General features: G+C 44.8%; 1 protein-coding gene across 6 annotated transcripts in view; it reads left to right on the top strand.

Annotated features, from left to right (window-relative positions):
- LOC122676974 (TLC domain-containing protein 4-like) overlaps positions 1–15313 on the top strand; it is a 71109-nt gene that overhangs the window by 392 nt on the left and 55404 nt on the right. The window contains exon 1 of one of the 6 annotated variants that reach the window (XM_043876626.1): positions 20–186. The exons of 1 other annotated variant lie outside the window; for it this stretch is intronic. The gene's annotated coding sequence lies outside the window, so the exon portion shown is untranslated. 4 more of the 6 variants (XM_043876622.1, XM_043876624.1, XM_043876623.1 and 1 more) reach the window with 4 other exon arrangements.

The raw sequence follows: 15313 nt of genomic DNA, 5'->3' as shown, positions 1-15313 counted from the left end.
CTGCGAGAACGGACTCAGACCGTAGCCTCACTTGCTAGTTCTGTTCCTTGCTTCGGAAAAACGCGGAACCGAACACTGTTCCAAGCGAGGTGTGCTCTTCCAGAATCCCGCCTCGCGTGCTTCCAGCCCGCCTCGCGTGCTCCTGTTTTTGAGCTCTTTCCGGGACCCAACTTCCAGCACCCAAAGGTCGGCCCCATCGCCCGCCTCGGGGCCCCGCCCACTTTGGCCGGGGGTCGGAGCCGCGGGGAGCGGCAGCCGTAGCCCAAGCGCCGCGGCCCCTTTAAGGAGACGCTCTGCGGTAACCCGAGCCCGCAGTCCGGGCGGCCGCGGCGGCAGCAGTAGCGTCCGCTGCTGTTCCAGCGGCCCGGAGCCCGAGGCTCTCCTGGCTCCCGCCGAGCATCTCGCGGGACGGTTCTGGCAGGCGTCAGCCCTCGGGCCGGGCCGGATGACCAGGCTCCTGTAACCACCCGCCGCCCTCTCCGGGCCCGGCTCACTGCCGCCCGCCCGCGAGTCGCCCCGGGACCCGGCACAGGTGACGCGGTTTGGAGAGGGTTCGGAAGGAGGGCGGGCTCACTTTGCCCAGCGGCTCTCCGCGTCGCCGAGCGCAGCCCGCGGGAGGGGCTCCGCGGCTTCCCGCCCCCGGCCTAGTGAGGCCGAGGGCTCAGGCACCCGGAGCCTAGGTGGGCGTCCCCCGCGCGGGAGGCGGCCGGGGGGTTCCGGGGAGGGCTCCAGCAGGTGTGTGCGACCGGCGCAGCAGCATCCCGGCGCGGCGGGCTCCCACGCCGCTCTGGGCACAGATGGTGTCCCCGGGCCCGCGGCCCCCGCGTCGCCCGGACGCCCCGCGTTCCAGTCGCGTTTCCCGGGCGATGTGATTTGGGTTGCTTGGGGCTGCCTGGCGGTGCCTTGGGGTCTCAGCTCAAAGGGACGGGTGTTTGGGCATCCATGGAAAGCTTTCTTGTTAGAAGCCAGTACACGATCAGGTGCATCAAGTAGGTAAGTCTCCCCCGTCTCTCACCTCCCCGCTACTAAATAAAACAAGAAGCACTTACCCTTGCAGTTCTCAAGTGGGTCCCATTTTTAGCTAGCGAGTGCTGAAGAGTCTAGTGGGAGAGTGACTGGGCTCAAAGTCAGAGGGAGAAATTGGTTTCTATTTCCAGCTCTACCATTATATCCCAGAGCAAGTTTATTAAACTAAGTGCCTCGGTTTACCCAGCTATGAAATGGGACCTGTAATGCTAGCATTTTCCTATGGCCCTTCGTGAAGGCACTTTAAGTTGTCTGTGTTCATGAAAGGGTCGCTGTTGCTGGCCAGTGTTTTCTTAGTTGTACACATCTAAGTGTGAATGTGGTGCACATTTTTATACGAAATTACAAAATTATCCTTAAAGAGTGATCTTTGATAATGTTTAAATGAATCTGATTCCAATTTGGGGACAAGTTGGAAGAGTCTGTGAGGATGTTATGAGTCCGTGTGTGAAGTAGGGAAAAAAAACCCAAAACCCTCACTTTAATAAAATCTTCACCCAGTCATAAATGGAGCTGAGAAAAATGGATCTTAGAGTGTGTGTTTTAAGTGAGATACTGCTGTGTGAGCCCAGCAGGGTATAGTTTGGAATGCAGCCTCATCTTTATGTAGCCAGTTAAGAGAATATATTACAGAATTCCAGTCCCTTTTTAACTGAGCTGTGTGAAGTAGAGAATTTTCTCCTTGTTTATCTGTCCTTAAATTGGTGAAACTGTATTAGAAAAGCAGACTCTTGCAACACTGGAAAATTTGAAAGATTCCTTTTGAGGAAGCATGGATTTTAGTTTATTTGCATCCTCCCTCCTGTGCTATTGGATGATCCTGAGGTTAGTATATTTTGAGGGTACTTTTTTTCTCCTTATCCCTGCAACTCCTTTTTGCCACATTGCCTCCCTCCAGAGTTTGAATCCTTATTGTGTGATCTTGCATGAGTTTCACCTAAGGGCAGATGCCACATACCAAGCTGCTCAATCAGTAGTGATTTTTCACACTGTTAACTTTCTGTTCCTGTTCCTTTCACCCTTAGCCTTCTTTATCTTGATGGAAAGAAAAATGACTCTGCAACTCAAGCTGTATGCTTAGAGGTCCCTAGGAATGGCAGGGATCAAGGGGCTGAAACTTTATAGTAAATTCCTAAAAAGCAAGTCTTCCACGTAGACCCTAGAATGTGGATTCAAGAATTTGGCCTGTCTTTTCCTTGCTTTTCTAAAATCTCCATCCAAGAGAGATTCATTTGATGAGCAAGATAAACAGAGGCCTCAGGGGCAGGGAGCCTTCAGAAATCTAATTCAGGACTAGATTGATTCAGAGCTTCTTCAGCTAGGACTAGGGGAGGAGGAAGAGATGACTTGCGAGGGGCTGGAGGGCCCACCCTCCCAAAAGCCAGGTGACCAGAGAGATGGTAAGGGAGCTCTGGATTCCTGACTGAGAAATGGGAAGAGGGCCAGGTCACAGAGAGGGGGTTGTGGGGCAACAAGGAGAATTCTGGAATGTGCCCTAGATGTGACTTACCCTTCCTCCCTTTCACTTTGCGAGTGTTTCTTGCCCTTTCAAGCCTAGCCCAGCTGTCCTGCAGTTCTCAGACCTGTTCACCCCCTCTGTTGGTGCTCAAACTGACGTCCCACGTGTATGATCCTCCCTCAAAGCTGGCCTTCCATGTGGGAAATGAAACCGAGCACTTTGCTTCACAAGAAACCTTCAGACCTCAGTGTCTCCCCACACCCTTCTTCTCAAACGAATGCGCCACATCTTACAGATGAAGGACTCATGTGGCTTTGTTATCTCTTGGAAGGCTAAAAAGTGGGATGCCTAGATTGATTGAGAAAAGTAAAATGAATGATCTACAAGAGGATTACAGAGAATGAGTTTTTCTATCGAGGAAGATAATGTGTGAATTGTCTCTGTGAGAACTTGGGCACTTGGACAGGGGAGGGCAGGACCAGGGTGGCGTTGTGCTGGACAGCTTGTGCCCTCGCCCTTGAGAGAGGAAAGGAGGCCCACGCTCCCACGGTCACCTGGTGATGCCTTCTCTCCTCCCATTTGCTTTGTGAGAGGAAGAAGATAGCAACATGGAGGTGGGTTAGCCATCTGTTCTCAAGGATGGGAGACAGACGTTAATTCAACAGGAGGGGTGAGCTGTGGTCACCTGGCATTGGTATCGGACGCTGTATGTGTTACACCAGGGAACATATTACATCAGGAAAGTGAGGTTACTTTTGTAAGAAAGTCTAAGGTTATTTCAAGAGTGACTTTGGTGATGTTTTTTTCCTCATTGGAGATGAAAAGTAGCATACAAAGAAACGGAGTCCTGCTGCTCTGGGTTGTTATTCATAGTGAAACAGTTGGAGATACTGCTAGCAGATCCCAGACCTGAAAAGAGGGCCTGGAATACCAAAGGTGTGTGTGTGTGAACACTGGTCTGATCAAGGAGGAGGCAGTCCCTGGCTACAGGAGAGGAGCTTGTGAGTCACTGTGAAAGGCCAAGGTTTGTGCAAACAGCCGATGAAGAAGGCAGCTGGCAGTCTGTTCAGAGCTTGGGGCCGGCATGGAGAAAGCAGTCGCAGCGGGCCCTGCAGCAAGGGGGGCGGGGTCTGACGAGATGGACAAAGGCTTGTTTCAGGCATTTTTGGATTACAACACAGTACAAAATGAGCAGTACAGTTTTCACATTGACTTAGGACATGAGTAAATATATGTGTATGTGAAACAGGTTTCATGAAACAATATGTACCCTTACTCTGTATTGCTTCTATTTTCGTTTCTATTTCTACTCTATTTCTGTTTCTATTCTGTGTTCTGAAAAACTCATCAACTATTAATGGATCACGGTCCACTATTTGGAAACCATTTGTCTAATGGGTGGGAAAGTAGGTTGCAGTGGAGCGGGCAGGACATTGAACTTGGAGATACTGGAGGAGGTAGGGATGTATAGATGTGGTTGGGAGATCTCTGGACCAGGAGGATACAGGGGGAATATGGGAGCTCATCTCTGTCTGATAGGCACCAGACTCATGTTAATGGAGGGCACCTGGATGGGAAGGTGCAAAAGTAGAACATCATACCAGTTCTGTCTGCTTCAAAGCAAAACAGCGGGTTTTAAGGGAAAAGGAAGTGTGGAAGGAGTAAACTTGGATTTGAAAGTAGTGTCTTTAGATCAGTATGTTTCTCTCCTTAGGTTAAATGAGAAGGCAAATGGACTCAGAACAAGTTGGCTGATGGACTAGGTCACTTTCATCAGCTGAATAGGGAGCAAAGGGCCTCCCAGTGTGAAGTGGGTGGGTGGTTAGGTGGCTTTGGGAAGTTCTTACAGAAGCAGCGGATAGATGTGTTGTTTCAAAACCCCATTTGCTGATCAAAGTCCTTAGGAAGTTGGCTGCTTGCCTCACAGTGAATTGGGAAAGTATTCTCATTGCATTTTATAAAAGGGTTAGATTGTAAGACTTCCTTTGACATCTATTTCAAGATCTACAATCAAACTGGGATCATCTTCACAGTCTTTGGGATTGCCAAAAAAGCTTTTGGAGAAATAGGTGAGCTGGCACCCTGGAACTATTTCCACTAGCTGTGCTGTTTAATCAAGGGCAGATGTGATCTGCATGCCTTTGATTTCCTTTTTATAATAATTAACATCTGACTCCAACACCTAACACCATCACCAGTGGACAAATACAAAGCCAGGAGGAAGACGTACACAGGTATCAGAGATCAGCCGAGTTGCTTGCTTACTGCTTGCTTTTATCATCCACACTCTGACCTAGTTGGATCCTTCCTTTGACCCGTCTCTGCCTTGTCTGATTTTCCTACCTTGTCGTTTAGTTGCTAAGTTGTGTTTGATTTTTTGCTACCCCATGGACTGTAGCCCACCAGGCTCCTCTGTCTGTGGGATTTCCCAGGCAAGAATACTGGTTGGGTTGCCGGTTGCTTCTCCAGGGGATTCTTCCTGACCCAAGGATCAAACCCATTGATCTCCTGCATTGGCCGGCGGGTTCTCTACCACTGAGCCTCCAGGGAAGCCCCTTTCCTGCCTTAGTTGATGTTTCCAGTGTCTGACTTCAGCTCTCCTCAGCTTTCTGCTATCTGTCTAATGCTTTCAACCTTGGTTTCTCTGACATCATCTGTAAGGTCCAGACATATAGTCTCCACCTCACTGTTCCCACGGAGCCCAGGCTTGGGGTTTACATTGGATCCAGGCCTGGGCTATGTTAGTGTTCCCTGTATCTTGCCATGGCCACCTTAGAAGTAACTGGTACATTGGTAGATTTATACTTGGCTTTGATTTAACTTTAAAATTTGGGGGACATAGAGAAACTATCTTTGTCAAGTTAATTTATTTCACTTTCTCCAAATAGGCTTTAAAAAAACCTTTAAAAAGTACAGTTTGAAGGTATAGAAAATCTCTTGTTTGGCAGGTATTTATTTAGTGGAAGAGGAGGAAGAAGGAATTTTCATTTGATAAAAAATTTAGAACAAATTAGAAACCCCTCTTTACAAAGTGTTTCATTTTTAGGGGCATATTTCCCCATACTCATGTTACTCAGTTAACATGTTTTTCCCTAATACATGTGAAAATACTGAACCAATTGTGAATTTAAATGCTCTATAATTTGTTACATGCTATTTTGTTGTTGTTGTTTAGTGGCCAAGTCACGTCTGACTCTTTTTCAACCCCATGGACTGTAGCCCACCAGGCTCCTCTGTCCATGGGATTTCCCAGGAAGAATACTGGAGTGGATTGTCACTTCCTTCTCCAGGGGATCTTCCCCACCCAGGGATTGAACCCCCTGTCTCCTGCATTGGCGGGCGATTCTTTACCACTGAGCCACCTGGGGAGCCCACATGCTGTGTAAAGGACTTAAAATTCTGCAGCTCTGTTCTCATGGAGAAAGATCCCTTGCCTTTTTGTATTTTGACAACCTGTATGGGTTGTTACTGAACGGATCAACATATACTTTGTGGAGAAATCCAGGGCAAGATAAATTCTACAGGGAGGAAGGCCACATTGCCAGAAGGGGAGGCCTGGCTGCTTGCAGCAAAGGGAGTGTTTTGGGAGTATCCCAGTTTAGTATCTCCCAACAAACCCTTAAGACATTAGGCATTTTGAGAATTTGAGAGGGCATTGTAGCCTCAAGTCTCTAAATGTTTTCTTCCGTGTTTTTAATTTTTAAATCACAAGAGTGATACTTGCACATTATAAAAAAATTGCAATCGGTGTTCCAGAGAATGAAACTTCATTTCTTCCCCCCCCCCCCCCGCCCCCAGCCCCTACCCCACCGCCCTTTCACCCCCAGTTTGCAGGGTATAGCTCTTCAGGCCTTCTTTCTGTACAAATACCAGAATGTGCCCAGCTGTGTATTTATGAAAATGTATCATTTCGCAGCAGCTTACCATTCTTTTCCACTTTGTAGCATGTGACAGACATTCTTCTTCATCCACTTGTTCATTTCAGTGTCGGTCTAACTTGGGATAGTGTGTCTGTGCATATATATTTAACCATGTCCCTATCGTTAGACCTTGAGGTTGCTTCTGGTAACTAATGCTAAAGTAAACTCTTGTATGTGCATCCCTTCACACTCATGTGAATTTGTTCTGAGGATAAAAGATAAAATCGTCAGTATACTGCTTATTTCATAATTCAGGTAACATAATGCTATCAAAATGTACATATTCTGCCATTTAATTCCCCAAATATTTATTTAACAGTAAAAGCACAACACTAGACACTATAGAGATTTTAAAGTGGGACAATGCATAGCGCTTGCTTACAAGAGCTCCCTCTCTCTAGAGTAGGGGGATTAGGCATATTAGACATAGACTATTATGTCTTTATATCCCACCCTGTCCAAAAATGATTAGGGAAGGTTTACAAAGATGCACACAATATGACAAGATAAAGTAAACTTAGGATAAGTAAGAAAAATAAGTGAAAGGAAAATAAGATGGAGGTATGAGTGAGGCTGACAAGTGTACTTTGAAGTGCTGTTCTATTCTTCCTGAAAGTTCTGGCCATCAGATTTCCAGCAGCCAAAGAGAAGAGGCCAAGAATCCAGAATAAGCTTAAAGTGTCCAGAAGAGAAACCAGATTGGAGAAGCCCATCTATTCCTGATTCGAGGATGTAAAAGAAATTTCTCCTTTGGATTTGCATTAAGAAAATGCTGCACTTGCAGTGGCCAGCCTGCTTAACCACATTCCTGGTGTCTTACAATAAAACCTAGTGACCTTGCTCTATGATGTATTTCATATCATGTTCCTCAGTTCTGGCCAGGGGTGTTATGCCTTGGCCCTGCCAATGAAAGGTCATTAGGGTGAGGTGTAAGTTCATGGGTTCAATCCAGAAATAGCTTTAAGAGGATACATGACCAATGGAAACAGCCATCCAATATTGTTCTTGGACATTTTTTTTTCCTGAAAAGTAGTAGAGGATATATAATCTTAGCGGAATTTCTAAATTTAGTGAAATTTTAGTAGAATTCATTTACCCAAGAATACTAGGCTTGCAAGTTACAAAGCAAGAAGTGAGATGTTTTTGATGACATGAATGTATTTGAACCATAACAAAGACTGAAGAAAAAGTTTTTCTTTAAAACAAAAAGAGCAAAACTCTGCACTTGGTCCATGCAGGAAGGATGGTAATGTGGTCACTGATAAGCTCCACAAATTAGAAAGGTCAGAGCTACAGTTCCAAGGACCCTTGAGAGCATCACCAAGCTTAACATTGTTGATAGGTTGTAGAATGAGTGTTTCTGGCAGTAGAAAACTACAACCTGGGATAGCCTGATCCTGTTTTGTTAAACTGGGGAAAGTTTAACTTTCCTGAACCACCTGGATCTGAGCTTTCATAACCTCATTCACTTAAGCCTGGTCTCATGAACATTGACCCAGAACAGTTCTTTGTTACCAAGTCTCTGGGCCAAGCTTAGGTATTTTATAGGACTTAACTCTGAATTTAAACATGAGGTTTGTAATAAATGTTAAACTTGAATTCGCCTGAAGCCACATCAGATTTGTTTTGCACATCATCAACTCTCTGATCTGTGAAATGGTTCAAAGAAACAGGTCAACACATTTAGATTTTTTGGCTACCTGAGAGTGTCAGATCAGAAACTGAGTCAGATAAGTACCATGTTTATTGGAAAAAAGTGCAGTTGGAAGCAATTTGAGGCAATGGCAGTGTTATGGAAGGAGGTAAGAAGAGAAACCACTCTCAAAGTACCTTGGGTAGGGATTTAAGTGGCTCTTAGGTAACAGGATAAGGGGCTACTTAGAGAATTTAGTAACTCCTTGGCTGTCTTCTCATTGAAGCCCCCAAATTCCCTAATCAGGTCATAGGTGTAGACAAACTTCAGGGTCCCCAGGTTAAGGGAAGGGGGAGATGCTCACATTGCTTATGATACAGAATATCCTATCCCTGTGTGACTTGGTGCCATCAGAGAGAGAGATGTAACAATTTCCAATTAGGAAAGAGTGGTAGTAATAAATGATATCCTTTATTGAGTGGTATTTTGATCAATTGCTAAATAGCAAGCCACTCCCAAACCTAAGACAGTTTCTTTCTTCTGATTCCGGTTGGTGTTTGAGCAGTTACTCTGTGGGTTATAGGTTCACTAGTGTGTCTGCATTCAGCTGGAGGGTCAGTTGGGCTGGAAGGTCCAGGGTGGACCTACCAGCACGGCTGGTAATTGGTATTGCATGTTGACTGTCAGCTGGGCAGCCTCAGTTCTCCATGTGGCCTCTCATCCTCCAATAAGCCAGACAGGTTTCTTTCCACGGCAGTCTCTGGGCAACTCTCCAAGTCAGTGAAAAGTAGATGCTACAAGGTCTTTGGAGGCCTCCCTAGACTCTGAAGCCCTCTCCTCTACTGTATCTGTCATCAGGTGGCAAGGCCAACTCACATTCACAGGGGACAGAGACATGGACGACACCTGTGAATGGTAGGATGGTAATGCTACATTACAAAGGTATTTATGATCATTAAATGACTTGCTGCAAGTGGCTGCATGTGCCAAGCACTGTGCTAGGTGTGTTTGACTCATTTCATTTACGCCACATAACTGTCTTGCACTTTTGGCACTCTTATCTCCATTTTATAGACCTTGCACGTCATAGTCTTCTTGACCAAGACCACTTGATGAATACCAGGACTAGGATTTGATTGTAGCTCTCTTTCTCTCAGTTCAGTTCAGTCGCTCAGTTGTGTCTGACTCTTTGCAACCCCATGGACTGCAGCATGCCAGGCTTCCCTGTCCATCACCAACTCCAGGAGCTTGCCCAAATTCATGTCCATCAAGTCGGTTATGCCATCCAGCCATCTCATCCTCTGTCATCACCTTCTCTTCCTGCCTTCAATCTTTCCCAGCATCAGGGTCTTTTCAGATGAGTCGGCTCTTCCCATCAGGTGGCCAACGTATTGCAGTTTCAGCTTCAGCATCAGTCCTTCCAATGAATATTCAGGACTGATTTCCTTTAGGATTGACTGGTTGGATCTCCTTGCTGTCCAGGGGACTCTCAAGAGTCTTCTCCAACACCACAGTTCAAAAGCATCAATTCTTTGGCACTCAGCCTTCGTTATGGTCCAACTCTCACATCCATACATGACTACTGGAGAAACCATAGCTTTGACTATATGGACCTTTGTTGGCAAAGTAATGTCTATGCTTTTTAATATGCTGTCTAGGTTAGTCATAGCTTTCCTTCCAAGGAGCACCCGTCTTTTAATTTTGTGGCTGCAGTCACCATCTGCAGTGATTTTGAAGCCCAAGAAAATAAAGTCTGTCACTGTTTCTGTTGTCTCCCCATCTATTTGCCATGAAGTGATGGGACCGGATGCCATCGTCTTAGTTTTCTGAATGTTGAGCTTTAAGCCAACTTTTTCACTCTCCTCTTTCACTTTTATCAAGAGGCGCTTCAGTTCCTCTTCAGTGTCTGCCATAAGGGTGGTGTCATCTGCATATCTGAGGTTATTGACATTTCTCCCAGCAGTCTTGATTCCAGCTTGTACTTCATCCAACCCAGCATTTTGCATGATGTACTCTGCATATACGTTAAATAAGCAGGGCAACAATATACAGCCTTGACATACTCCTTTCCCGATTTGGAACCAGTCTGTTGTTGCATGTCCAGTTGTAACTGTTGCTTCTTAACCTGTATGCAGATTTCTTAGGAGGCAGGTGGGGTGATCTGGTATTCCCATCTCTTTCATTTGGCTTAAGAACTCAACAGGTGGGAGAAATTTGCCCAGTTGTTCTTCAACCTCTCAAACCCATTTAATACAATCGCCTTTTTCCCTGTGGAGAGCAGGCAAGAGAGAAATAGAAGACAGGCAGGCAGGCGAAGTCCTGCCACAGTCCCTTTCTTGCATCCTGAGCCCTTCCTTGCGGGTAATCAGGTAGGCAATTTGGAGATGAGAAGGCCCTCCCTGTCTCCTTAGATTCTGAAGTCCTAGGTTGCTTGGCAGGTTTCCCAGTGATTTCTTTTTTTTTTTTTTTTTTTAAAGAACAAAACACAGTTGGAAAACTTGCTCTGTCCAGCTTTTCCTGGATTTTCTAGTGTTGTCAGGAAGCCAATAGATGTCCCAAGCCAAGAGGCTCCTGCTGTGATCCCTCCAGGAAAGGGCGGAAATCTGAAAATGAGCGCATCAGAGGCTGGGGGAGGTGGGACACGAGCCGCCCCCTCTCCCGGAGCCCCCAGGCTGTGTGGTCCCACCTGGTCCCTGCTTCAGCTACGGCTCAGGGAGGGCATTGTGCTTGAAATGCTGAGTTCCTTAAAGATGGGTCCTCAAATTCCAACCCCTTACTTTTCACTTGTGTCAGATACTGTATTAGGGTGATCTAATTGTTTCTGTCTTCTGGCTTAACACATTCTGGTTTATCTAAAATCTAGTGGCTGTGGTTGGAGCTTATAAGTTTAAAAGGCAGACTTCTTTATGAAAGTTTTTGTTGGAGTAAGATGCTAGGAAGCAACATCTATCAAATAAATAAAATGTGCCACCTATGCTCTGAGCCTTAAGACCCTGGAAAATGAACTCTTGAATTTCTCAAGGGAAGTATTCTTCAGTGGGTGGGGAGCTGAAAAAGAAGGCCTTTTTTTTGCGTTACAGTCTCAATTCTTGTTAGGCATTATAAAAACAAATCCCAAGCCAGGAGTCAATGTAAAATGAAATAAAAATGTTTAAATAAGAACAACAGAAAAGTTGCCATGACATAGATTACCCTGAATGAGGATGTTTTTGCCTCGGAGTGGGTGACTCTTATGGCCAGTTTGGGGGAACAATTTAGCCTTCTTCCGGCCCTAACACTGTGATTGTAATTATTACATAGAATCGTGGGGGTAATAAAGGTCAGTTAGAAATGTGTGAATATTTAGCCTTACATATTTCATTCTTTGTTTTCATTAAACAATCTATATTTAAAAAAAAAAAAAAAGCAAAACAAAAACCTGTTTCAGGGGATTAATCATAGCCAAGCTCTGTAACAGCAGAATCAAACAGTTTGTCTTTAACTTGAATTCTATTATATGTTCTAGGAAAAGAAAGGGTTGAAAGTATAGGAAAAATGTAAAGGATACCCTTATTCAAAGTTTAGGGTCTTAACTGACAAGGAAGAAGTATGGAGTAATCTTTTCTGTAGTAATGAGCAATTCCTTCTTAAATCTTAAGTAATGTCATATCCTCAAGAAAAGGAGTGTAACTTATAGGGTTCTTTAGCCTTTTCTGGTTTAGTCTTCATTTCTTTTCACTTGCTTCAGTTTAAAAAGGGGTACCATGAATATTGGAGGGTTTATAGAAATTAGGTTGACATTTATGCAACTGGGGTTTTAGACTTTTCCAGTGCTAATGGTTCTTAAACCTGATGCTCAGGGGAAAAAAAGAGATGGATTCTCCTAGCTCTTTTTTTTCATATAGCTCTTAATGCAGAATTAGCAATAATAACAAAACAATAACAAAAGCAGTCACTGCAGTTAGCCAAAAGCTATGTACACATTTGATTAGATGCTCAGATTTTTACATGAATGAAAAGTCAAAAGTGGTTAGTGGGTGGTAGATAAGTTATTCTTTACTGGGTGGTTTTAATGTCTCTGGTTAATTATTGACATTTAGTGAGCACTGCAGAGAAGGAAATGGCAACCCACTCCAGTGTTCTTGCTTGGAGAATCCCAGGGATGGGGGAGCCTGGTGGGCTGCCGTCTATGGGGTCGCACAGAGTCGGACACGACTGAAGCGACTTAGCAGCAGCAGCAGCAGCCGCAGTGAGCACTGAGAAAGGTGATTGCTATGTACCAGCCATATGAAAATGCAAATCAAGCCAGAATGGGTGGGGGGCAGGTGTTTTTTTGGTAGGATTTTTATTTGTTTGGTCTGGTGAATATCTCATTTTTTATAGTCATGTGTTCATTTACAAATGATTTACAGTTTGTTAATAGAGACTTTTAAAATACTTTTACATGTTAGGGCTACTGGTAGATAAATTGATAAATAAGTACTTCTGTAATTGGAAAGAATATGAAAACACAGTGCAGATTACAGTTAAATATACTCTTGAAAACTTGAGAACATGTGTCACACGTTGGTTGGAATAGACAAACCAAATATACTGTTGTGGTCTGAATGTTTGTGGTCCCCTCCCCCCCCCCCCCCCCCCCACCAAAATTCTTGTGTTGAAGTCCTAACCATCAAAGTGGTGGTAATAGTAAGTGGAGTCTTTGGGTGTAATTAGGTCATGAGGGTGGATCCCTCATGAATGGGATTAGTGCTCTTGTAAAAGAGATACCACAGAGCTTCCTCATCCCTTCCATCATGTGAACTCTGTGACCTAGAAGAGGGCCCTTCTCCAATCATGCTGGTACCCTGATATCACACTTCTAGCCCCCAGAACTGTGGGCAATAAACATATGGTATTTAAAAGTCATTCAGTCTGTAGTGTTTTGTGATAGCAGCACAAATAGACTAAGGCACATGCTCAATATTAGTTTGTTTTATAGCATTGGTACTCTTATTTTGGATGTTTGGGGGTGAGGATCCTTTTGTAGTCAGTATGTGTTCATGCTATAATACTAAGGTTGTCAATTTAGAAAATTCTTATTTCCAGTGTTCTGACTGTACTGGCAAAACGAGGGACTTGTAACTGATCAGGTACTAGCAGAATGCAAAGCACATGTAAGAATATGAATGTCTGTTGTTATCATTATTATATTTCATAGACATTTGTTGAGTGCAACCTGGGTGGCAAGGCACTGTGTTAGATAAGACACCATGGTGGGGGGGAAATGTTCATGTTTCTCACCCTCATAGGGCTTATATTCCACTGGGAGAGATGTTCATTTAAATTGCATCTGTAAAACAGAGGGATGTGATGCCATGCAAGCAGACGAGGGGGGATTGCTCCAACAAGACTTCCCTGAGGAAGTGAGGATTGACTTGAGCATTATTGTGGTGGTGAAGGGCTAGGGCAGGAGTGGGGAGATAGGTTATGCAGAGGCCTTGAGGATGGAGGGAATGTGGCATCTTTAAGGGACAGAAAGAAGGCCACATTGGCTGAGGAGGGAAGCAAGTGAGGGTAAGTGCCTCCTGAAGCTGGGGAGAACAGGGCCCTCATCAGAGGACTGGGTACCCAGTGAATGTTTTAGGTTGGGGGTAGGTGAAGAAGTGACATGAGCAGAGACAGCTTTTAAAACCGATTCCCCTGGGGTCCTCCAATCTGTCTTCCACGCTAAGGAGACCAATTTGGAGACAGTCCAGAAAAATGGTGATGGCAGGTTGAGAAAAATGGGTGTTTTTGAAAGTTATTTAGGAAGGGAAAGGACATGGTGGCTTAGTAGGATGGTGTGGAAAGCAAGTTATCAGGGGTGATTCCTAGGTTTCTGGCTGTCAAATGAGAGTGTATGGTGGTACCATTCACAGAAGAAATGAAGAACCTAGAGGAGGACCCAAGTTTGGAGATCAGGTCCTAAGCGGGGTTTGAAATGCTCTGTGGTGCTAACAGCCAGGCAGTCGGTTATGCACCTCAGGAGCGCAGAGGGCGACCTTGAGATTTTTCTGCATATAAGTGGTAACCAAAGCCACAGGTATAGGTGAAATCAAGTAGAAGGGAGTCAGGGACTGAAACTTAGGGGATTCTATCACTTAGTTTCTGGGCAGAAGAAGTGTGGTGTCGTAAAAACATAGGAAGAAAAAAGTGTTTCAAGGAGAAAGTGGTCCATAGTGTCTAATGTTGCAGAGATGTCAGGGGACAGAAAGGTCACACGTGGAAGTTGTCACTGATGTTAGCAAGAACTATTTCAGGGGAGTAACGAGGGTGGGAACAAGAATGAAGAGTAAGAGAGTTGAGAAATGATGAAGATATTTACAAACCTCTCTAGAACTTTGTCCTTAAGGAAGAGGGAAGGAGAAAGGTTAAGAGATTACAGTGGAAAAGAGGAAAATGAAGAAGAGGTGGTGGGTTTATTGATTTTTGTTTTTTCTGGGAACTTGAGCCTGTTTAAAAACCAATAGTGGGGGCTTTTTTCCCCCGGTGTTAAGCCAGGTATTAAGCCTCTGCCTGCCAATGCAGGGGACACGAGTTCAATCCTTGGTCCAGGAAGATGCCACATGCTGTGGAGCAGTGAAACCCATGTGCTGCAGCTGTTGAGCCCCATGCACCTAGACCCTATATTCTACAACAGGAAGCCACTGCAGTGAGAAGCCCGCACACCACAGCTAGAGTAGTCCATGCTCACCACAACTAGAGAAAGCCCCTGTGCAGCAATGAAGACCCAGTGCAGCCAGAAATAACTAGCTAAATAAAATAAAATCTTTTTTAAAAAGCCAATAGTTGAAGAGAGAGTAGAGAATAATGGGAAATAAAATTTCCCAAGAATACCAGAGAGGATGGCCCCACTTGCACAGGTTAAAGAGGTGGTCTTGAGAAGGGAGGACAGATGGGTAGTTTGAATGGTTGATGTTTGGCCAACAAGTTCATTCAGGTTTTTCCATAAGATGCTATGGGAAAACCTGAATGAAGTTTTTGGCCAACCCAGTGTGACAACATACTTTTTATATGTTGTCTTCTATTCTTCTGTGAAGTAGGATGGGTATTTGTTGAAAATGGGGCTGTATGGCTGGAGGTTTGAAGAGAGGAGGGGCAATTTGGAAGATTAATTGTGGAGCGTAAAAGGATTGGTTGGCAAGGGCAGTGCATTGGAAGTGCAGAGCAGGGTTGAGAGCTGTTTGATCTCTCTGTAGGTTCACACTCACCAGCCTCAGTCTTCTCTCTTATGTTACTTTTTCCAACAGTGCTCTGATTGTTTGGGGCTTGTCA

Source organism: Cervus elaphus, chromosome 20 (assembly GCF_910594005.1).
Source record: "Cervus elaphus chromosome 20, mCerEla1.1, whole genome shotgun sequence".
Taxonomy (NCBI): Eukaryota; Metazoa; Chordata; class Mammalia; order Artiodactyla; family Cervidae; genus Cervus; species Cervus elaphus.
This window is presented reverse-complemented; position numbering and strand designations above follow the sequence as displayed.